Raw genomic sequence first — 25,750 nt, forward strand, 5'->3', positions numbered from 1 at the left:
ATGTCTGGAGCTCTTGAGGTCCTGCAAATGAAGGAGGAGATGTCCTCAAATTCCTAGCAGCAGGAACCCACTTAGGTGGCACCAACCTTGACTTCCAAATGTAATGGTATGTTTACACAAGAAAAAGTAATGGTATCTACATCATAAATCTGAAGAGAACTGGGAGAAGCTTCTGCTGGCAGCTCATGCCATTGTTGCCTTTGAAAATCCTGCTGGTGTCGTGTCATATCCTCCAGGACTACTGGCCAGTGGGCTGTGCTGAAGTTTGCTGTAGTCAGTGGGGCCACTCCTATTGCTGGACACTTCACTCCTGGAAACTTCACTAACCAGATCCAGGCAGCCTTCTGGGAACTGCAACTTCCGGTGGTTACTGATCCCAGGGCCTGCCCCACATGTCTCTGGGTAAAACACACTCTTCTCTGCGCCGTGTGGACGTTGCCGTCTCACACATGGGCAAGGGCGCTCACTCAGTGCATCGGATGTGCTGGATACCGGCTGGGGAAGTTCTGCGCCTGCGCGGCGCCATCTCCCGTGAGCACCCGCGGAAAGTCACCCTTGCTCTACTTCTACGGAGACCCTGAAGAGATGGCAAAGGGAGAGCCGGCTACAGCTGAAAAGGTTGAGAGCACGGAGGAACTTCAGGTTGAACGGACTGCTCCAGCTTCCGAATTTACGGCCCCTCAACCGGAGGTGGCAGACTGGGCTGCAGGCTTAGGGGCCCTCTGCCCTCTTCGGCGACTCCCCGCTGAAGAAGAGTCAGCCCGCCTCCCAGGACAGCACTGCAGCCAGAGGGTAGGAACATCCGCCAAGTCGCCTTAAGCTGTTCTTCCGCAGACTCTTAAACAGAAAATGCAAATAAGGTTGACGGAAAACAAGTTTCTTTTTAAAAAAAGCACTGCTGAACGAATTAAGTTCTCATAAGAACTTGTCCATAAAATCTGGTTCTGATGATTTTCGGAGGTTAACTCTGGCATTTTCTGTTTTTTAAAAAAATCTTTTTAGTGCTCTATTAGCTTTTTCACTTCTTGATTTTTTTTTAATTGTGCATCTTCCTAGAAGATGATCCCAGATTTTTGCTAACAAAGTAGTGATATTGTGCATTTTGCCCACATTTTCTCTTTGGTGAAACTTGTAGGAAAGTTGTATAGTTGATTATTTTCAGAGAATCAAGTTATGCTTTTATTTATCAATACTGTGTATGATTTTTCTTATTCTAATTTAGCATTTTTGCTAAATTATAAATTATTATTGCCTTTATTAATTCCTTCTTACCTGATTTAGATTATTTTATTGTTCCTCTGCTAGCTCCTTAAGTCACGTTTGCTTCATTTTTTAAACAGATAGTAGCTCCAGTTATTGAGTACACTATTACATGTATTATCTCACTGAATCCTCATAACACCCCATAAGGCCTCATAAGAAGTCTTTTAGTGGTTATGAGTGCTGACTCGAGCTACAGTTGCTGCCATTTGTAACTTGTGCATGTGACTTATCTGTGCTCCTATTTCTTCACCTGTAAAATGGGATAATCATATAATCTACATTATAGGCCTGTTAGGGGAGATAAATAAGTTCATACACATTAAGACCCTAGAACCGTGTCTGGCACATAATTTGCACCATGGAAGTAGTTGATATTATTATTTAAAGGTGAGGAATTGAAGCTTTATAAAGTTAAGTAACTTGCCCAGGATCACGTAGTTATTACTAGGTAAGAAGCCAGTCTTTGGAACACAGTCAGCAGCCTTGTGTAGATTTTGGGATGGGGTTTGCTTGTTCTCATTAATTTCTTAATAGTCTATAATTTCAGTTTTGTTTTCTTACTTCATGAAGTTTCTGTTGGTTTCTTCCTCTGAATGAAATCTGTTTGTTTCTTCCTATCCACGTGATCTTCATCCTTGGAACTCAGAAATTTCACCAGAATTTGTCTAGTTGTGGCTATTCTTTTTACTCCTGACCAGCAAATAGCCCATTTGATCTTAAGATCATAATCTTTCTTCCAGTTAAAATCTTTTCTATTAGTTTTTTGATCACCAATCTTCCTTTTTGTCCTCCTATAATTCCTATTGTACATATTTTGAAATGTCTTAAACTTATTTTTCATGCCTTTGTTTTTCCCTTAAATTTCTTACCATTGTTTTTACTCCTGATTTCTGGGAGAACTTTTGGATTGGGTCCTTTAATTCCCTATTCAATTATTTGCAGAATCCAATCTGCTGCTTAACTGCCTCTATTGAGGATTTTTCCCCCACCAATGAATATTTTAACTTAAAATTTTCAATGTGCATTCCAAATAGTATGTAATAAGCTCATGAAGCCCATCAAGCACCATTTTTATAAAAATGATTAATTAAGAATTCCACCAAAGCTTTCATTTCCATTAAAGTTCTTTGACCCTGGATACAGCCATCCAACTTCTCTTTCTCCAAAATCTGATACCCACTGTCAGACCCTAAACCAATTTATTTGGTTCAGGCTCACTCTCCCCCATGCCTTACTTCAGCATCTTTCCATCTTCTTTTTTGATCTTTAATAAAGTTTTAATTTTAGAACAGTTTAAGGTTTACAACACAGTTGTGAATATAATACAGAAAGTTCTCATATACCCCACATCTAGTTTCCCAAGCTATTAACATTGTACATTTGTTACTTATGGACATGGTACATTTGTTACAATTGATGAACCAATATGGATACATTATTATTAACTGAAGTCCTTACCTTATTCAGATTTTCTTAGTTTTTCCTTTAAGTCCTTGTTCTGTTCCAGGATCCCATCCAGGACACCACATTACGTTTAGTCGTTATGTCTCTCTAGGTTCTCCTTGGCTGTGACCATTTCTCAGACTTTCCTTGTTTTTGATGACTATGTCAGTTTTGAGGAATAGTGGTCAAGCATTTTGTAGAGAATGTCCCTCAGTTGAGATTTGCCTGATGGTTTTCTCATGATTAAATAGGTTGTGTGTTTTCGGAGGAAGACCGCAGAAGTCAAGTGTTATTTTTGTCACACCATATCAAAGGTACATACATCAACATGATTTATCCCTACTGATGCTGACCTTGATCATCTGGCTGAGGTAGCATTTGTCAGGTTTCTTACTGTTTGATTATTCTTTTCTCCTTTTTCCATACTATACTCTGTAGAAGGATGTTACCATACATAGCCCACACATAAGGAGCAGGGAGATATGTTCCATTTTCTTGAGGGCTGAGTATCTACATAAATTATTTGGGATTCTTCTGCATGGGAGATTTGTCTCCTCATTTGTTTATATCAGTATGGACTCATGAATATTTATTTTACACTTTGGGTTACAATCCAATACTGCCTTATTTATTTTGTTGCTCAAATTGTTCCAGCTTTAGCCACTTTGGAGATGTTTAAATTGTCTTCTGTGTCCCTTTTGACCCTATAATTGTGGCTTTTTTTGTTTTTTGAGCACTGTATTAGTTTCTGGTACTATAAGATATTCCAGGCTCATCTTGTCTATTTGCTTCCACAGTCCTAGAATCAGCCATTTCTCCAAAGAGTGCGGATTTCTTTTATTGGGGAATGGTATTAGAAAGAAAGATGGAAGTTAGCTGTGTTCATTGCTGCTGGGGTTTTGTTTCCTTCTTTTCAGTTGCGCAATTGTATTTTTTGTCTTCAAGAATTGTTACATATCATTTGCTTTCTTAACAGCCTGCTCTTGCTTTATTGATACAGTGTAAGAATAAGAATTGTTAAAAATATATACACAGGAAGTGGGGGAGGGAGAAGCTCTTTTATTAAGCACGTTTCATTCAGTATTATTTACTCTGAATGTTCCATTTAAACTGCTGAGTATTTTTATATATTTGGTAATTTTTTGCTCTGCTGATGCATATGGACAGTTGTTCAGAAAGATAATCAGGATGGGCAGCTGAGATGAGTCCCAACAGAGACTATGTGAGCCAATGTAATTTCTTTCAGTCCTTAACAAACATAGAAGACAAATTTAGATGTATAATTTTTCTTTGGCAGCTTAGATATTGAATAGTTTGTTCAGGACAGGGATGGTGCTGTAAGCAGTGCTAAGCTGCTTGGGTGGAATTTCATGTTAGCTCAAGAGCAAGGTCTCCTTCTTGTCTTGGAAGTTGGACATCAGCTAGCACAGAGCCTCCCTCTAGGTGACACCTTGGCCATCACAGAGTCTTCCTCCAGCCAGAGGATAAACCCTGTCCTCAGCAGCCTCAAGGATGCAGATTTTAAGCAAGGTTACTGGATTCCACTCCCCTTGGTCTCTAGCACCTGCTCTAGGTACTTTAGGTGAAAGACTCAAAACAAAAAAATATTGAACTTTGTCTCTGCTCACTCCTTTTTTTTAAAAAAAACATCTTTATTGGAGTATAATTGCTTTACAATAGTGTGTTAGTTTCTGCTTTATAACAAAGTGAATCAGCTATATATCCCCATATCTCCTCCCTCTTACGTCTCCCTCCCACCCTCCCTATCCCACCCCTTTAGGTGGTCACAAAGCACTGAGCTGATCTCCCTGTGCTATGCGGCTGCTTCCTACCAGCTATCTGTATTACATTTGGTAGTGTGTATATGTCCATGCCACTCTCTCATTTCATCGCAGCTTACCCTTCCCCCTCCCCGTGTCCTGAAGTCCATTCTCTACTTCTGCGTCTCTATTCCTGTCTTGCCCCTAGGTTCGTCAGAACCTTTTTTTTGGTTTTTTTTTTAGATTGCATATATATGTGTTAGCATACAGTATTTGTTTTTCTCTTTCTGACTTACTTCACTCTGTATGACAGACTCTAGGTCCATCCACCTCACTACAAATAACTCAGTTTCGTTTCTTTTTATGGCTGAGTAATATTCTGTTGTATATATGTACCACATCTTCTTTATCCATTCATCTGTCGATGGACACTTAGGTTGCTTCCATGTCCTGGCTATTGTAAATAGAGCTGCAACGAACATTGTGGTACATGACTCTTTTTGAATTATGGTTTTCTCAGGGTATATGCCCAGTAGTGGGATTGCGGGGTCGTATGGTAGTTCTATTTGTAGTTTTTTAAGGAACCTCTATACTGTTCTCCATAGTGGCTGTATCAATTTACATTCCCACCAACAGTCTGCTAGCTCCTTTTATAGTAACCTGCTCTATCTCTAGCTCCCTGAGGGCGTATAATGGCACTCCCTTCAGTTACCCCAGGTGAACGTCTTCTCATGGTGGGATGTTTGACCAGCCATCCCTTACTCCACTCCTACCTGGGCCATTCCAACTGAAACCTCATAAAATGACAAGGTTGGCATATTAGTTATCTACTGCTGTGTAACAAATTACTCCAAAACTTAGCAGCTTAAAACAACACACATTTATTATCTCGCAGTTTCTGTCTGTCAGGAATCTGGGCATGGCTTAGCTGGGTCCCCTACTTCAAAGTCTCCCACAAGGTTGCAATCAAATGTCAACAAATGCTGTGTGGTCTCATCCAAAGGCTCAGTTGGGGGAAGGATCTGCTTTCAAACCCACATGGTTTGTGCAGGAATCAGTTCCTCTGATTGGACTGAGGACTTTGATTCCTCTCTTGTTGGAGGCTGCTGTCAGCTCCTTGTCACATGGGTCTCTCCGGTATAGCAGCCGACTTCACCAAAGTGACCAATAGAGAGCATCTGCTAAAAAAACAAAAGTCACGATCTTTTATAACCTAATCACAGACATGACACCCCATCACTAGGTCCAGCTCTCACTCAAGGGGAAAGGATTATACAAAAACACAAATACCAGGAGATGGGGGATCATTGGGGTCATCTTAGAAGTTAGCCTACCGCATGTAAGGATGGACCCTACTCCAGTCTCCAGTTGGGATACATAATTTTTTACCTGGTATGGTTGGCTTGTTTCTGTGGGACTCTGGGAAAGAATGCACATTAAAAAAGTGGGCTTAAAACATTTATCTCAGTCCTGGATATGATGAACTTTATTTTTTATATGCTGAGTTTGAAATTGTGGAAAGAGCTTTGGGTGAAAATTTTCATTCTGTTGTTCACTTAACAATAATTCTTGTAGCATTTTCTGTAAGCCAGCTTTTAATTTAGATATTCTGTGTACATTATCTCACTTTAAAGCTCACACCAATTGTTTGTGGAAGGCATTACTACCTGGAATTTTGGGGTGAGAAAGTTGAGGTATAGAGAATTGATGTAACTTTCCAATGTCTGGGCATCCTAATACCCTAAGCAGCTCCCTCCCAGCCCCAAGATTGGCTGACTCATCCAGCTGCAGTCTCCATCTCAAAGGGGACAGGGCTCTGTGTATCAGCACTTGAGGACTGTAGTAGAATCTGCTTCCTATGCACCTCTTTCAGATCTGTTAACTCTATGTAATTGGCCCCATATACAAACGATTGGCCTCTGTCTCAGTTTCCACCTCTCTATCCTGCTCCCTTGGATGGAATGCATCAAAATGACTGTCTCCTTGGTTCCTGACTCAGCCTCCTCATAATCATGGCAAGCCCTGCTCCTCCTCCACGGCTAGTGACAGGTCCTAGAAACCCAGCCCAGCTTAGAGGGCAGGTTTCTCACTACACATCCCACAACGCACTGGATTACTTAGACCTCCAGTGTCACTAAGGTAGTGAGAGCCAGAGCCAGGAGTCAACCCATGCTCTTTGTATTATCTCATTCTGTCTCTCAGGTTGACCATTAAAGTAAACAGTCCAAACTCAATCACTGTTTGTATTGTTCTTTCCATAGTCTAGATAGTATTAACTTGATTAAATAGGTAAAATGGAATAGAGGAACTTAATAAAACTGCTACTGTGGCCACAGTCACAATTACAAGTGAAGGTCAGGGTAGGGGTAGCAGGCACCATGAACTCAGAGCAGTGGTGGGGAGAAGCATCAGGCCACAGGCACCATTCACATCCATCCCAGGGGTTTATTTCACGGCTCCTTTTGGTGGAAAAAAAAGCACCATCTCTGGCTGCATTTCTTTTGTTTCCAGAATGCCTGGGACACCAAGCATGGGATCCAGCAGAGGTCTCACCCACAAACCCATGTGCTTTAGTGTCTGCCTAAAAGAATGAAAGACTAATGTGTTTTCCAAGTTGATTTCAGAAAAAGAGATCAGCAAAGCAAAGAAAGAAAGTCCCCTTGCTCTTCATGACGCTGCGTAAGAGGCGGACTGGAGATCCTGTGCAGTACCTCTAAAAGTTCTCAGTAAGTGCAGGGGATCTCCAATAGCCAGTGTTCACTTCAGTCATCCTGATGGGGTTTCACTTTGGCTCAAAGAGTGCAGAAATTGCTGAAGAGCGTGTCATCTTAGTTAACAATGGTTACACGATTTTCTGAAGTTTTGCTACTAATGGTCCTTTTAGATAAGGTATTTGTTTTATTCATTCCAACTTGTCCTTATTATCCGTCTAAGGAAGAACTGGGGGTCTGAGGTAGGGTCAGGGTCAGTATCAGAGTGTGGGTAGGGTCTTTTTATAGGCTTGTCCCCCTGGGATTGTTTGATTCAGTTGCACACTCCTTTTTTTCTGGAAGCTTGCTCCTCTTGTGGCCCCAGTGACAGCACATGCTCTTAACTTTCTTCTACCTCATGCACTACCTCTCAGTGTCCTTTGCTGGCTCCTGGCCCCGTCCAGCCTCTCTGTACTAGATTGCCCCAGCACTTGGTTCTGGGCTCTCAGCGCTTTTCTACATGACTTAGATGCTCTCCTTCATTCCTGGCTTTACCCCATCCACATGCTGGTTTCTCTCAGTTGTATCTCCGGCACTGGCAGTTTCAGTGAGCTCTACACTTGTGTTACAAGTGTAATATATTTAAATATGTCTAGATTGCATTTCCCTCTGAATAATCATATCACCATTTCCCATAATCCCTTGGCCATAGCAATGTGACTGGAAAGAATTTTTGTATCCTTCAATTATATTAGAATTCTGTATATAGGGAGAAGATTCTCCCTGCCCCCACCCCATCTCTGCTGTCTGGGCTGTGATGCTTGCTTCCCAGGGCAGGAGAAGAATGGACCAGGATGAATGAAAGTTGGAAGCCCACCTGTTCTGGTACCAAGGGTTTGTTGGGAAAAGAAGGTGGGGCCGAAGAGGCAGACAATGAGAATTTTTGTTCAGTCTACTTTGGAGGCTAAGAGAGGAGATCGTCTCCCATCTGGGCCTGATGCCAGCTGGGGCGATGGGAGGCAGATGGTGGACAAACATATCAGAGTGAAATCAGTGGTATGGCGTGGTCAGGCAGAGACAGGGCTGGGTGGTCACTCTCTAAAGCTATCCTCAGTTCCCATGTGATGAGGATGGGACTCAGAAATGCCCACATGTTCCTAAAGTGTCCATGGGCCATGGTTGGGTAGAGAGCTAGTAAACATTCATAGGGCCCCAGTGTGGTTCCGGTCAGGAGCTGGGTGGAGAATATGGAAGGCACCCAGAGGGCTGTACAGGGCCAGCTGACAAGAGGCTGAATCACCCAAGGAGTCCCAGAGCCTTAACTGAACTCTCACCAGCCATAGGCTGCCAGTTTCAGCATTGAACACCAGCAGGGCAAGCAGTGACCAGGGCCATGCAAACAAGGTGCACTGCTGCGGAATCCAGAGGCGGTAGAGGACACCAAAAGGAACAAAGACTCCTGCCAGGCACTGCTCGGAGTGCACCGTGGGTGCCCACCATCCTGGGGGGAGAGAGGAGTGATGGGACGGAAATCTGAGCTATTGAACCTGTTTAAATTCTTCCCTCAGTTGAAGAATAACAGACTGGGCTGACTCTAGTTCTCTTCCTCCACCTGCCCCCATCCCTCAGTGGGTCAGGAATCTCGAAGAAGATGTAAGAGGCTGTGATCTCTTCACACTTCTGAGTTATACTTAATAGAATAAAAAAATGTCCTCAACTCATATGTCTGACCGTTTGACACCTAACATGCATCTTAGGCTAACTTTGCTGAAATTGAATTCTTGACCCCTCTCCTAAAAATAACCTAGCCCACTCCCTGATTTCCCTCCCTCAGTCAGTGACAGCACCGTACCCCATGGGTTTAAGGAGCAGCATTGATTTCTGCTTTCCCCTCTCCTCTCACATCTAATCCATCAGTAAGTCCTGCCAGCTCTTCATCCAGGCATATCCTAAACCCACTTCTTTCTTTCTCCACCATAACTATTATCCCTACAAAGATTATTTCAATATCTTCCCACGTGCTCTCACTCCTGAGGCTGCTTCCTGCCCATATGGTGCATTATGTGTGCTAGAAAAATAAACGCCTTTCTCCAGGTGAACGTAGGCCCATGCTGGACACAGGGCTTGGTGAGTCGTGCAAAAGCTGGATTTCAAGCCCACTCACCTACTCTGCCTGCCTTCCTCGCGTAGGATCCAACCTACATAAGCAGAACCAGCACCCCTCCTCACTCCTAAGCTTCTCCCTATGGTCCATTACCCACCAGCTGCCCGAGGGATCTCTTAAAAACATGAATCGGATATCACTGCCCTGGAAGACCCTCACTGTCTTCCCCAAACCCTTAGCACAGAGTTTCAGCTCCCCCCACCACCTGCTACCCCGTGACCCACAGTGTCCTGCATGCTGGGACCCCTGCTTCCTTCTTCAGCCTCATCACGCTCACTCGTGGTCACTCTCTCTCTTTCCCTCCTGCACGAAGCCAGTCCATTCTTTGTGCTCCTGACGTTCCCTCATGCTGGGAAATGCAGGCTGGCTCCTTCTTGTCATCCAGGTTCAAGCTCAAATGTCACCTCCTCAGTAAGGATTTTTCTAAATGCCCCTATTCATACTGCCCTCCTCCCACACCCTTTATCATATTACCTGTTTTGTTTTCTTGAAAGCATTTACCAACCTCTAAAATCATCTTTTTAATGAAAACATCTCCTCTCTCTCTCCTAAGAATAAAAGTTCCAAAAGCAGGAACCATTTCTGTCTGGTCCACCTCTGTTTTCAGTCTTGAACAATGAATAGCACATATTTGTTGAATGAACACTTGAATTAAAGAATGAATGGTGAAGATGCATGTGGTGCTATTGTAGGTGTTTCATAAAAAGACTGCACTGCTGACCGGCAAAGTCAAGTCTTTAGTGTTTCTCTGAGAGACAGTGATGTGGCCCTTGACACACACAGAGGGAAGAATAAGCACAAGAAACCAGTGAGCAGTTTGCTGGACAGGGAACCATACACTCATGTTATAAGTTTTTCAATTATAAATGACATGGCAAGTTGATATCAGTGCCATTGGCGAATCTTAACAAAAGTCATGCTTATGTAAAGTTTTATCAGTATTTCAAAAGTTCAGAAATAATTATTATAATGTACTCTACTTGGAATATAAAACCGTTGATGGAAACTATTGATGTCTAGATTACCATATGAGTTAAGGCAAAGATTTCTTACCTAAAGAAAAACTTATTTTAACAAATAGTTCACATAGTATATTCTATTTTGCTAATTTGATGAGAGTGAGAGTGAAATCTCCCCACCCCTTCCTTTTGATAATGTCTGAATTATATAACATGGTAAAAGATGCCCTCTAGTTCTGTGTTTATGATATTAAGGAATCTTTTGAGGTGTTGTCTTTCATTACTGAATTTAAAACTAGAAAAGAGCAAGTTTGAAAGTGTCTGGGTACTTTTACAAAGTCACACAAAACGTATTCTCATGATGACCATCTTATTTTCTGACTCTGAAACTTATTTTTTCACCTTTTGTCTTCATCCTGGTTGTGGTTTAAGAAGTCTGATGACAAAGAATGATAATAACACATACTAAACAATAATTCAAAGAGAATAATCTTAACATCTATTCATCATCAAGTGCTCAAGTTTTCTAAAACATTATTCATTGTGTTACTAAATCCAGGAACCGCCCATTTTCACACAGTTTGTTCTACAGCCCTTGTAAATGAATATTACTACTTGTGACTGAGCCCTGTCGTAACCAGTTCATGGAACTACTACAATTAGGGCATTTATCAAGAGTCACCATCTTCTGTTACCTTATTTGTTCCTAATGTTCAGTCCTCCAAAGATGGGCTTGTCGTCTGAGGCTTTGACTTGAGGTTTCTCTTCTCACAGTTTCTTCTGTTCAATTTAGGAGAAGCAGCAGTGACATAGCAGACTAGGTTTCATGGCATTTATTGAGATTATTGTAAGATACTAGTTATTAATATACGCTCTGTTGAACAGTAGAAAAAACAATTGATTTTTACTTGAAACCCACTCTACTTTTCTTCTTCTTTCCTCTTTCTCCCCCTCATTGCCTGCTTTCCTCCCTCCCTCCCTCTCTCCTTCCCTCCCTCTCTCCTTCCCTCCCTCTCTCCTTCCCTCCCTCTCTCCTTCCCTCCCTCCCTCCTTCCCTTCCTTCCTTCCTGTGTATACTGAGTTTCAACTATGCATTAAACCCAGTGTGAAGTAACTACACATGAACACATTTATAAAAGAGCTTATTCTGTGCCTGGAACACAGTAGATGTTCCACTGGCAAAAGAACAGAATCAAGTACATGGTTTCTACCTTTGATCCTGGCATGATCGAATCTTTAATTTGGAGTTACCTAGGCACAAATCAATTAGTTTAAATTCTCTTATCATATCACAGAATCTTTGACAAATGATCCTTCATCTTTTGCTTAAATAAGTGGATTTTGCCATGATGCAGTATGGTATGGAAAAAGACCTGTACTTCATTTACAAAGTGTTGAATAATTCACAAGATAGAGTATATAAAGCACTGTGCAGTAGAAAATGTGTTGGAATGGAAATCAATAGATCTGATTTCAAGTCCAAATTTCATCCCCAGTGTGCTGTGTAACCTTGAGTCTATCACTCCCCTGTGTGAACCCCACTTTCCCCTTTTGAAAAATTAGAGGATGTATTACTCAGGATTCTTTTAATCAAAAGTGACAGAAATCCAGCTAAAGCTAATTCAGGCAAAAAAGAATTTTTCAAGTCAAACATCTTCAGGCATGGCTGAATCCGGGAATCAGACAGCATTGTTGGAACACTGTCCTTCTCTCTGCTCTGCTTATCTCTGTGTTGGCCTTACCTCTCCTCCTGCAGATGGACTTCCACTGTGGGCTCAAAGGAAGGAGCCACTGTAACCTCACGTTTGCACCATCCCAACTTATTAACTCTAGAGGAAAGGACTCCTATTTCCCAAGATTTGTATACCAATCTGAGGAAGTCTGAGAATGGTCTGCTTTGGTCACATGGCTATCCTTTGGCCCTATTTCTGTTGCTAAGGGGAGTAGGTACTATCCTTGTTCGTGTACAGATCACATGTCTACCACTGAAATTGGTTTTGGGGAGGGAATCTTCTTGGTTGCCACCTGGAGTCCGTTTTCTGGCCAGAGAAAAGAACTGGAAAGACTTGGAATGGCACAAGTGTGCTCTCAGCCTTCCCAGGCAACTTGTTTCTCGAAGCCTCTGATAGATGAGGAGACACTGAACCAGAGAGACATTTCTCCTTTAAAGTAAAACTATGGCCCATTTGCTTTGCTCATTTCTCTGCCCTGTCCTAGTGGATCGTAGTAAGTGTGGTTGCTTACTAGGAGGGTTTTTGTTTCCCAAAGAGATGAGGTACTCGCCAAAAGTGAAATGGCTAGACTGCAATGAAGTCTGGGCTAAAACTCATACCTACCTTCTCCCGTCCAGTGTCCTCTCTACACCACCATGTTTTTTCTTTGCTCAAGCAGGTAATACTGATTTACCACTTGGTGCCTGAGGTCGTGGGCTACTCTAGTTTGGAGGCAGTTGACAAGTTAATTCCTCCTGGGCCCAACTTGAAAATCTTCTTATTAGTTTATATGATTTGCATTCCTAGAACACAGGCGTTTTTGGAGCATCCTGGTTGACAAGCTCAGTCAAATATCACTGCTTTTGACTAAGAAGATGTATAGAATGAATGACTATGTTGAATTACAGGACCTTTTGCAAGAAATGCAGTCAGTCATTTCCAAGCACACACAAAAGCAAGACATGGAATGTGCACTGAGGGGCTCAGAGGACAGCAGTTAATGTTTAGGAACCTCTATTTCCTCACCTATGAAATGGGAGAGTTACACTAAATGACTTCTAAGGTCCTCCAGAAGTCTGTGAATATATGATTCAAGGCCTGTTGGAGTCTCTTTCAGACTTTAGACCCATGGGGCAGAGTTTATCTTAATAACTAGAGCAGCTATGTGCTGGAAATGCTTGGGGTGCTGGGGTTGTGAGTGTTTGGCCTACTTGACTCTATCTCCAGGGCATTGGCAGTCAAAGTCCTGCCCCCAAACAGAGGCCTGGCTTGTTGATTCCTGAAATGTCACCACTGGCACTTCATTCATTTTATTTCTGGCTTTGATCTCTCCAAAAGGACATATAACAACTTTGGAAGAGGCAGCTTATTTAAGCTGTAATCAGAGGCTTTCCTGTGTGCTAGTTTTGAAAGTAAGAAGAGTGAGGGTTCGGGGCACGAGAAGAGGGGATTTAAGGTGATGAGGGGCATGCCATTAGGAGACCAGGGCGCCAAAGCCACACTCTAAACATTTGACAGCTTTGTAGGGCTCAGTCTCATAAAGGACACTTGTCTTTAGATTGTAAGTGTCGTCAACACAGAGCATATGTGTCACTCACACTTTGACCTCAGGAAAACACTTCTGGTTAAGAAAAAAGTGCCAAGAGTGAACCCCTCTTCCTTCACCAAGCCTTCTCTGAGCAATCTGCTCAACTGGGATGTGGTAGGAAGACAGGAAGAACCAAGTGAAATTAACTGAGGGCACTGGCTGGTCCAGGGTTGCCAAGGCACTCTGTTGATAGTCAACATGTCATTTCACTTTTTTCTCATGCTAATAAGCAAGGCAACAATAGACTTTCTAAGGCTTAAATAACATTGTAAATGTCAGCCTGCTACTTGGGCTCCTTTTTCATTTTCTGTTCTATTACAAAGGTGTCAAAAGCCAGTGAGATCTTGAATCCATTAGGCCTTCTACTGCTACCTGATGTTTAAAGTGATGTATAAGTACATGTAATTATGGTACTCTTTTTTTAAAACACATTTTAAGATGTTCAAATGAAAAGTATTATTTAATACTTAATTTCTAAAAAAATATAAAATGTGTAATGATTATATGCTGTCCTTAGCCTAAAATGAGAAGTTCTGTCTGTAATTCTGTCTTAGTACTTGGTGCAGTTTTTTCTTGGAGTAGGGGTAGGGGAGTGGTAGTGACAGGTTATACCAACCTATCTATATATAGGCTTCCTCTGTCTATCCATCCATCTATCCATCTTCTGTCTACTGGAACAATTTTGTGAGATGACAAGACATTCATTTACTCATGCCCTTTACAATTATGCTTTGAGTACTTACTGTGTGCCAGGCACTGTTCTAAGTAGTGAGGATACAGCAGTGAATAAAACAGGCAAAAATCTGCCTGCCTGGAACTTACATTTTAGTGGGGGCAATCGATAAGCAGAACATATAATAGATTACACAGTGGTTAGTACTAAGGAGAAAATAAAGCGGGTGACATTTGAGTAAAGCCTTGAAGGAGAAGAGGGAGTAAGCCCTGTGGATATCTATGGAAAGCGCATTCTAGATAGAGGGCAAAGTGAATAGCAAAGGCTCTGAGGCAAGAGTATACTGGGAGGGTTTGAGGAACAGAGAGTAGAGTGAGGGACAGACGAGGGAGGAGGTAGTAGATGAAGTCAAAGGGATGGGGTGGCAGACAGCGGGCTGCAGGGAGGCTTCTTAGGTCCTTATAAGGACTGCCTTTTACTCTGAGTGGAAGGACACCATTAGAGGGTTTCAAGCAGAGGAGTGACAAGGCTGACCTGACATTCTCATAGGAGTCCTCTGGCTACCGTATTAAGAATGCATCGTAGCAGCAAGAGCAGAGGCAGGGAGGCCGTTAGGGGCCACCACATACTCAGGAGGGATGGTGGTGGCTTGGATCAGGATTGTGGCAGTCAAGGGGAGGAGAGGTATTCAGATCCTGGACATGTTTTGAAGTTAGAGCTGAGATTTGTTGACAGATTTTATGGAAAGAAAAGAGAGAATTCTAAAGTTTGGGGCCTTAACTGAAAACATGGTGTTGCTATTTACTGAGATAGGAAAACAGCAAGAGAAGCAGGTTTTGAAGAAGAGGATCTAGAAGTCACTCTGGGCACAAATTTGAGATGACTATCGGAAATCCAAGTCCAAGAGAGAACTGGATATAAAAGTCTGGGGTTCAGGAGAGAGGGGAGGACCGGAGATCTAGACATGGGAGTCAATAACATGTAGATTGAGCTTAAAGTCAGGAGAAGGGGTGATGTCACCAAGAACATCAGCATAAATAGAGAAAAAAGTGCTCCCAGAACTGAGCCGGGGCAGAGGTCCAGGAGCTGGGAGAGGAGGCGGCCAAGGAGAGGAGTGGCCATGTTAATGCAAGTTCACGTGCCCCCCACACAGTGAGGCCAGACAAACTGAAACGTTGGAGTTTGGAGCAGAGAAAGGCTTATGGCAAGGCCATGCAAGGAGAGGAGGCGGCTCATGCCCTGAAAAGCCTCAAGCTCCCCGAAGGGTCAGCAAAGCATTTTTAAAGGCCGGGAGATGGGGGGTGGGGGTCACAGGGTAAGTGATCAGCTTGTGCACAGTTCTCTCATTGGCTGATGGTGAGGCAGCAGGGTGCTGTCAGAGGGGTTAACATGATCAGTGCTTAGGCTCCAGGAGGCCTGGGGCTATGTGCTCCTGGTCTCCAAGTAGTTCTTCCATTTGGTGGTGGTGGTGTGGGGTTTCACATCCACAAAACAACTCGGGAAATTTGCATCAAATACTGTTATCTAGGCACTTCAGAGAAGAGCTAAAGCAAAGGATATGGGGGAAGGCCTGTCCCGGGAGGCCCCATAGGGTCCTGCTCAGTTACAGCCAGAGGAACCAAGGGAAAACCAGAGACTGCATCCATAGTCTTTGCCATGGAATAGGACATAATTAAATAGTGTACTCAAAACATCATTATACATTATTGTCCTATATTTAGAAAAGTGTCTGTGATTTGGGCTGGGAGTAGGACAAACCAAAGCTAAAAGAACAGGCTAATGTGATGTCTTCTGGTCAGAGAAAGGTGACGCCTTCCCATCATGTTTCCTGCTTTACAAGAGGCTGCATACCAAAGTTTAAAATTTGAAGCATTTGTTTTAAAAACTATTTGGGGATTTTTTTTTTTCTGCGTAATTCAGGAGTAAAGTAATTATAATTCTCAACATATTTCTATGGAATATTAGCCAAAAATTTTAAAGTTAAATTTAGGCTATTTGAAAATAGGTTTTATACAATATCCAGAATATAGGGCAATCTGAGTTTGTGAAAAGGAACTTTTACCCAAATCCTTTCCCTTTTATGGATAATGTTCTAACTCTGTGTTGAGAACATTTAGGAAGAGTGCTAGGGATGCCATGAATATTGCATAAGAAATGCTGTGATTTATTAATGTTTTTAGCATAATTTTCTAGGTAGTTAATTCAAGGAAATGCAACTGAATTATACTCAGAAGTCAGTGAAGTAGTTGCACATCATCACTGTCACTTGTCAAAGGTAACCTATATATGGCATTCTACAAGCTTGATATTTGTTATTTTTTCTGGATTCAAAATGAAAACTGTTCCAAAGGGAAATACATCAATATAATAAGAGTTTGACTCGGTTCTCCTCTGAAGTACCCATACAATTTTTCTGCTATAAAGAACGAGTCACTTTCAGGATATGATTCAACAGCAACTTGCTCTTAATGAAACACTCTTCATTCAATAGTGGATGCTGTCATGATTTCCTTTCAAAGATTTGAAAAGTTCCCTAAAGGCAAGAAAGTGTGATCGATGTTGATAAAGGAATATGAGTAACAGAATTTTCTCTGAAGAGAAAACGTATTTTATTAAACGTAAGGGCAAAAATGCTCAACAAGGATTTGAGGATCTAAAATATACTTTTTCACTATGATTTGACCCAAACTGAATACATATTCTGTGAATCACCATCAAGGGAAGAAAATAGCTCCAATTCTCACACATGAAATCTGCTGCCCGCTTCTGGAGGAAAATCGTTCCCCCTAAGCCCAAAGCTTTGTGCCTTCTCCAAAGCCTGGACTCCTCCTCAGAGACCATCTCAGAGCGCACACCACGCCACGTGCTGGGTACGCATGTGGTCCGGAAAGTGGTTTCACTTAGATTTTTATTTGACATGTTTTGCACACCTCACCCCATTTTTATAAGGCTCAAATAAGAATACTTAATTGAAAAATTTAAAGATATAACTCTCTCTCTAAGTGTTGAGCTTTATAATTTTACTCAACAGGGGGAGTCCACACAGGGAAATGTAAAAACGGGACATGCTGTGTTCTGTTTGAATGTCTACTGATGCACTAATTTAATTAATACCACCATCTAGGAGCCTTGGTGGTAGGTGTGTGATCAGCAGTGACGTGAGCAGTAGTGAACATTATTGTCGTGAGCATCTGGCTGTGTTGCACAGATGACTGTGTGGCTCAGTTTGTTCTTGCTGTGTTCTCTGTCCTGCACTGGTTACCATCCGTGTGGACTGGTGAACTCTGTTGATGTCTGTGAGCCTGTTTTTTCAGTGTCTCCTTATTACCTTGGTAACAAAGAGCTGCCCTATTTCTGTTTGGGTACTTGATTGGTGTGTTCGCTGCCAGTCTGCTGCTATGCTGTAGCATTTAAAATATTACTTCCCCTAAATATTATAGTATTTTTTCTATTTCCTCTGACAATTGTTCTACTTTTATGATCTAGTGTAATTGACTGGCAATATAGTATATCCCTTATGATAAAGAATAATAGTCATTAAGAAAAAAAAACCCTACTTTGGGGCATTTTCTCTTTTGTTGTTGTTTTTTAAAATTTTATTTATTTATTTTTGGCTGTATTGGGTCTTCGTTTCTGTGCAAGCGCTTTCTCCAGTTGCGGCGAGCGGGGGCTACTCTTCATCGCGGTGCGCTGGCCTCTCACTATCGCGGCCTCTCTTGTTGCGGAGCACAAGCTCCAGACGCGCAGGCTCAGTAGTTGTGGCTCACAGGCCTAGTTGCTCCGCATGTGGGATCTTCTCAGACCAGGGCTCGAACCCGTGTCCCCTGCATTGGCAGGCAGATTCTCAACCACTGGGCCACCAGGGGAAGCCCCTGGAGCATTTTCTTTTTAAAACCAGTAAGTCAGATTAAACTATTGTGTAGTTAATTTCCAATCTTAAGATGTGTTGTTTTTCAAAGATTTTAAATTAACATCGGAAAACGTCATAAACAAGAAAATTTAATACATTGAAAGTGTTTACTGCTCTATATAAGGAAAATATTTCAGCGTTAAATTTTTCCTCTTGTTAAAAAAGCTAAGACATTTTCATTCTTGCTAATGACTACTTTTGAAATGCTCTAGAAATGGCTGATCACCAGGACAGCTATAAAACATGACCTACTAACCTACTTTTATCAAATGATTTGAAATGGCTGACCCTGTTACTCTGTATAATCCCGGATTAGTGCTGACAATCAAATTAATAATATACATTTTGCCTTTCATAAATAAAGTGACTGCATAAAATTATCTCCAAATTAACAAAGTATTTCTATGAAATGTTTAGTTAAACATAGCAATAAATTAGTTTCTTTTTAAAACAAAGTATATTTGCAGAATCATTTTCTTGAGTTACAGCTTTTAAAACCAGGTAATCTACAAAGTTGAACATAATTCAAAGTTATACTTTATTTTAAAGACTTTGCATTATAAAAGCTTGACTAGAAAAGCATTCCTGAAAAGCAACAGGTTCAAAATCATTTTTCTTCTCTGTTTTAAGAAATGATAAGTTCAGATCCATGAGATGGTACAAAACAAGGCTACCTTACAGCAGATAGGACATGGTGTTTATGAAATCTTGAGCTCCATGCAATCCCCTTGATTTTATTCACTTTTCAAAACAGGATAGTGGCTTTGAATGAGTATTGTCAGTGATGACTAAACCTGACCCATTTAGAAATGCTCATTTCATAATTCCCTCTTTTTACAGGGGCTTCATACTGTGTTTGAATACAGTAAAAACAACAGCAAGTTCTTCCACATTTAGGGACACACAAACTGGCATTTCTGATTTTAAAATTAAAAGCCTTACTTTTTTCTTTACTAATTTTACCTTTACTAATTTCCTTTGGGGAAAGCTTAATTTAAAGGAATATGAAGTGAAATCAGAAAGTCTTAACCTATTTAGAAAATAGCTTTAAAAAAAAGAAAATAGCTTATATATCTTTTTAAATATTAAAAACCAAGTTCTTAAAAGGAAGGTAGGATAGATCTTCAGAGTATAATTATATGGATTTTAGGGTTCAATTGGGACAAACTGTAACAAAAACAACTTTTAGAGGGTCTTTTTATATAGATAATGTGTTTGGCAAATGTGACATTGTTTTTTCCCCTCACATTACCAAAAATAAAGACTTTTTATTCAGTAACAACTATTACTTATATAATTCACATATATTTTTCTTTCCAGTAGGATACAGAGACAATTTAATTGTAGAGTTCTGAAATGATGTTGAATCAAATATGATTTAACCCCTGTGTAGTACAGAATTATCCTCACCTGAAGAGAGGTCTGTCTCATCTTCACCCTCAGCTCCCATAATGTGATCTCTAAGTCCTTGGAATATTCTGCCTGATAAGAGTGTCTTTGTTTACGTGGGGCTTTGGGCCACACCAAACAGTCTAACAATGTGATTTATGGTGAGGGCTTTGGGCCATGTGGTATCATCTCTACCTCTGGAGGGGTTGGCGAGTAATCAGTCACACAGGCACTCAACCGTGTCTATGTGACCAAACCCCAATAAAAACTCTGCATACTAAGGCTTGCGTGAGCTTCCCTGGATGGCAATACTCCATATATATTGCCATACATTGTTGCTTGGAGAATTTAGTGTTGTCCATGACTCCACTGGGAGATGACAACTGCTGGCTTGCATGGGGAACTCTCGTGGTCTTTGCCCCATGCATCTCTTCCCTTGGCTGATTTGATCTGTATCCTATCACTAATTAACCATAACCATGAGTATAGCCACTTTCAGTGAGTTCTGTGAGTGTTTATAGCAAATTATCAATCTGAGGGTAGTCTTGAGGACTACTGAATGGTGTCAGAAGCAAGATGGTCTTGGGTATCCTTGATATCTGTAGTTGGTGTCAGAAGTGCCTGCAGTCTTGGGGACAGTCCTTTCCTGAACTTGATAATTCCCCAAAGTGAGACATTCTTTTATCCTCGAAAATATTTTTGGTGACATTTTGGTTGCACAGTTTTACTAATATGACAGTCCTTATGGCTGTTCCCAAATATTCCAGGTTTTTCCTTCTAGATTTGTGATAGAATTGCACTTTTTCACCCACCTAAATTTGAGTGTGGCCATTTTGATGAACTTTGACCAATGAAATGAGAATGGAATTGACGTGAGGTTAGATGCATGAGATACAATTATGCATCCCACTGTCTCGTCCCCTCTGCCACAGACTGATAACTTTCTAGATAGTACCTGTTCCATCATTCTTGGTCCCAGAATGAAGACAAGAGGGAGGGGAGCTCCCAACTGAATTATGAGCGAAACATAGCATGACTGAGAATTAAAACATTGTCGTGTTAAATCCTCATGGTTTGCAGTTATTTGTTATGCAGCATAACCTAGACTATCCTGATTCAAACCACCAGAATCACTATTTGTTCATAGCATGACAGTGACATTCCCTACAAAAGGACTAAACAGAGATGCTCTTTTTTTTTTTTTTTCAGCGCTCAGGCCTCTCACTGCTGTGGCCTCTCCCGTTGCGGAGCACAGGCTCCGGACGCGCAGGCTCAGCAGCCATGGCTCATGGGCCCAGCCACTTCGCGGCACGTGGGATCCTCCCAGACCAGCGTCTGGAGGAACCTGCGTCCCCTGCATCGGCAGGCAGACTCTCAACCACTGTGCCACCAGGGAAGCCCCAGAGATTCTCTTTTTAAAAATTATTATTGGCATAATTCTGTGGTCCTTAGCTTGAAATGAAGGATATCACAATTGTCTGTCCAGCATTATTTTAGATATGGCTGTATCTGTCAAAATCTAATGTAGTTGAACAAATAATTCCATATCTAAGAGGATTATTATTCAGTAATATCTGCAGAAGTGCACTAAGACATGATTTTCATAATAGTAAAAACTAAATTTCAGCAATAGGATAATAGTTAAAGGAATTGTGATTTTTCCATATAAGGGGAACTTCTCACTCATCCACTACAAAATATGATGAGGGGAGATCTCCTATTCCAACCACAATAAACAGGGACTAGATTTACCTTCTATGGAAAAAAAAAAAGTGGAGAGGAGACAAAATATTAGAAACAACAGCTTTCAAGACACAAGTCATCAGAAGCCCTATGAGTGCCCCCATTTTACTTCATCGAGAGCTTCTAGACTGCTATACAGGAAGGGGGAACCCAGGCTGAGTTTAGTGGACTCCCTGAACTTAGGTATTTGTGATATGCCACTAAAGCAGTACTTAGGGGGATAGTTATAGCACTAAATGCCTATATTAGAATAGAAGGAAAGTTCAAAATTAATGAACTCCACTTCCACCTTGAGAAAATAGAAAAAGTATATCAAATTAAACTCAAAGTAAACAAAGGAAATAATGATCAGAATAGAAATCAGGGAAATACAAAACAGAGAAAACAATTCAGAAAATCAATGAAACCAAAAGCTGGTTCTTGGAGAAAAACAATAAAATTGTTAATACTTTAGCCCAACTGAACCAGTGAAAAAAGAGTGTAGAGACAAATTACCAATATCAGGAATGAGAGAAGTGACATCATTACAGATACTACAGACATTAAAAGGATAATAAGAGAATATTATGAACAATATTATGCCAGTCAATTTAACAACTTAGATGAAACAGACAAATTTCTTAAAAAATGCAAACGTCCAAAGCTCACTCAGGAAGAAATAGATAACATGAGTAGCTCTATGTCTACTAAAGTAATTGAATTTGTAGATAGAAACCTTCCCACAAAATAAACTCCAGGCCCAGATGGTTTCACTGGTAAGTTCTACCAAATATTTAGGGATAAATAATCCATTTTAATACAAACTCTTCTAGAATATTGAAGAGGAGGAAGTACTTCCCAACTTGTTCTATGAGGCCAGCATTACTTGTTATCAAAATCTGAGAAGAATACTATAAGCAAAGAAAATTACAAGTCAATATACCCTATGAACATAGATGCAGAAATGCTAAACAAAATTTTAGCAAATTGAATTTAACAATAGATTAAAAGATAATAAATTATGACCAAGTCAAGTTTATCCCGGGAATGCAAATTGGTTTAACATTTGAAAAGGAATAATGTAATTCACCATTTTAACAAATTAAAAAAGAAAACTGTAAGACCGTCTCAATAGATATGTAGAAAGCATTTGACAAAATTGAACATCCCCTATTTATTAAAAAAAGAAGAAGGAAGCTCTCAGCAAAGTAAGAATGGAAGGGAGCTTCCTCAACCGATGAAGTGCATCTGTCAAAAGCCTATAAGTAACAACATACTTACTGATTAAAGATTGAATGCTTTCCCCCTAAGCTCAAGAACCAGCCAAGGGTGTCTGCTCTCACCAGTAATCTTCAACACTGTACTGTAGGTAAAGAGCAATCAGGCAAGGGAAAAAAATTAAAAGCATGTATTTTGGAAAGGAAGAAGTAAAATTGTCTTTATTCACAGACATGATTGTCTATGTAGAAAATCCAGTGGAATGTACTAGATTCCAATGGAAGCTTCTAGAACTAAAAAGTGATTTTTAGCAAGGTTGCAAGATATAAGATCAATGTACACAAATCAATTATATTTCTATATATTGGCAACAAATAATTAGAAATTTAAAATATAAAAAGAAATACTATTTACAACCACATTTTAAAAACTATAAAATACCTAGGGATATCTCTGGAAAAAAATGTGTGCGAGACCTGTATGAAAACTCAAGCACTGCTGGGAGAAATTAAGGAAGAGTTAAATAAGTGGAGTGATATATTGTGTTCATCAGTTTGAAAACCCAATGTTTTTAAGGTATCAGTTCCCACCAAATTGATTTCTAGATTCAATATTATCTCTGGCAAGATCCCAGCAAGATTTTCTGTAGATATTGACAAGCTGAGTCAAATGCAAAGAATATAGAATAGCCAAGACAGTCTTGAAAGAGAACAAGTTGTAGGGCTAAAACTACCTGATTTTAATAATTATTATAAAGTTACAGAAATCAAGACAGTGTGATATTGGCATAAAGATGGGCAAATATATCAATTAAACAGAATAGAGGGTCTAAAAATAGACCCACACATACACGGATAACTGATTTTCCACAAAGATGCAGAGGCAATTCAGTGGAGAAAAACACTAGTCTCTTCAAAAGCTAGTAATGAAATAACTGGATACACATATACAAAAAAAGTGAACTTTGACTCATATATAAAAGTTAACTCAAATGAATCAAACATCTACACGTAAAATCTAAAATTATAAACCATATAGGAGAAAATCTTTGTAAACTTGGCTTAGGCAAAGATTTCTTAGTTTGACATCATGATCCTTAGAAGATCAAATTGATAAACTGAACCTCAGCAAAATGAATATTTCTGCCCTTTTGAAGGAGTGTAGAAAGGCAAGTCACAGACTGGAAAAAAATGGTTATAAGTCATATATCTGAGAGGGAATTTGCATGCAGAATATATGAAGAATTCTCCAAGTTCAATGAGAAAACAGACAACCCAATTAAAATTAGGCAGAAGACTTTAACAGACACATCACCAAGGAAGTTGTACAGATGGCAAATAAGCACATGAAAAAATGCTCAACAGCATTATTCGCTAGGGAAATGTAAGTTAAAACTGCATTGTGATACCTCTAGACATCTATTAGATTAAAAAGTGTGGGTGAGAATGCAGAGGAAATGGAACTGTAATACATTTCTGGTGGGAATATAAAACAGCCTCATTGGAAAAGACATTGGCAGTCTTTTTTAGAAGCTAAACATACATCTATTATACATTGCAGCTCTTCCATACTAGGTGTTCACGCAAGAGAAATGAAAGCATATGTCCATAAAAAGATGTGTAATGTTCATACCAGCATTATTTATAATAACCAAAAACCAAAAACAACCCAAATATCCATCATCAGGTGAATGTATAAACAAACTGCATTATATCCATAAAATGGAATACTACATAGCAATAAAAAGAACTATGATACATGCAGCAACATGGATGAATCTCAAAACAATTATGCTGAGTGCAAATAACCAGACAAAAAAGAGTACACACTCTGATTCAATTTACAAAAAATTCTAGAAAATGCGAACTAATCTATAGTGTCAGAAAGCAGATGCGGGAGGGGTTGAAGGAGGGATTACAGAAGGGCATAAGGAAACTTTCAGGAGAAATTCATATGTTCATTACCTTCACTGCAGCAATGGTTTCAAGGTGTTCAAACTTATCAGATTGTACGTTTTAAGCATGTGCAGTTTATCTTGTCAGTTATACCTCAATAAAGATGTTTGTAAAAAAAAAAAAAAAACAAGAAGGGGGCTTCCCTGGTGGCGCGTGGTTGGGCGTCCGCCTGCCAATGCAGGGGACACGGGTTCCGGCCCTGGTCTGGGAGGATCCCACATGCCGTGGAGCAGCTGGGCCCGTGCACCACGACCACTGAGCCCATGTGACACAACTACTGAGGCCTGCGTGCCTGGAGCCTGTGCTCCGCAGCAAGAGAGGCCACCGCAATGAGAAGCCCCCGGCAACTAGAGAAAGCCCGCGCACAGCCACGGAAGACACAACGCAAACAATAAATAAATAAATAAATAAAATCTATTAAAAAAAAAAGTATGAGGGGCATCTATATGTGTTGATAGAGGACTGTCCCTGGTGTAGTAAGCAAAAGAAGTTCCAGAACATTATATACAATTTGATCTCAGATTTTTTTCAAACTAACAAATGAGTAATAAAATCCTTGCCTCTCACTGGATACTTTTGGGTATGTACCAAAGGTCTAGTAATTTACACAATGAACAGTGGTTATCCCCAGGGAATGAGATGTGGAGCAGGACAAGGAAGTGATATATACATATTTAACACTGAGCTGTTAACACTTTTGATATTTTAAGTTTCAATTATTTGTATACTAATAAAGGGTGCACTTTCCAGGGAGGTTTAAGTTCTAGAAACTGGAATTGCAAATTCACTCCCATTCGGAGAGGCTGGTCGTCAGTTTCAGTGCGCAGGTGGCCACAGCGATTTCGGTGCAGGCAGCGGACAGAAACTTCCCACTAACCAATTAAGGTGGTGCCCCTCGGAACTCCTGCGCAGGTGAGAGCTGGCGCGCACCGGCCTCCCGCGAAAAGTGGAGCTGCGCGCATGCGTGAACGCCGGGGGGCGGGCCTGGGGGGGACGCCCGTGGGCTCCGGGGTCTTCACCCTGCGCCCAGCGCAGCTCGCTCCAGTGTAGCGGCGTCGAGCTGGGACGCGGTGGGCTAGTCCCGCCGCCGCAGCCCGGCCCACGAACACCGGGGCGCGCGCGGAAACACACGCGGTTCTGTGTTGCCAGGTAGCCTTTCCTTCCGGGCGGGCGCGGTGGTCTGCGGGGATTGCGCCTCCGCTGGCTTTGGGAAAGCCGCGGGCCAGAACGCGGGTCCTGACTCGGGCGGGTTGTGGTTTGGGGACCGGGAGGCGCCCCGCCCAGCGCGCTTTCTCCGGGAACGA

General features: G+C 41.1%; 1 pseudogene; it reads left to right on the forward strand.

The window, feature by feature from the left end:
• LOC131755727 (small ribosomal subunit protein uS2B-like) lies at window positions 1-819 on the forward strand (annotated as a pseudogene).
• Window positions 820-25,750: the final 24,931 nt, after the last annotated feature.

Source organism: Kogia breviceps, chromosome 4, assembly GCF_026419965.1.
Source record: "Kogia breviceps isolate mKogBre1 chromosome 4, mKogBre1 haplotype 1, whole genome shotgun sequence".
NCBI classification, from domain to species: domain Eukaryota; kingdom Metazoa; phylum Chordata; class Mammalia; order Artiodactyla; family Physeteridae; genus Kogia; species Kogia breviceps.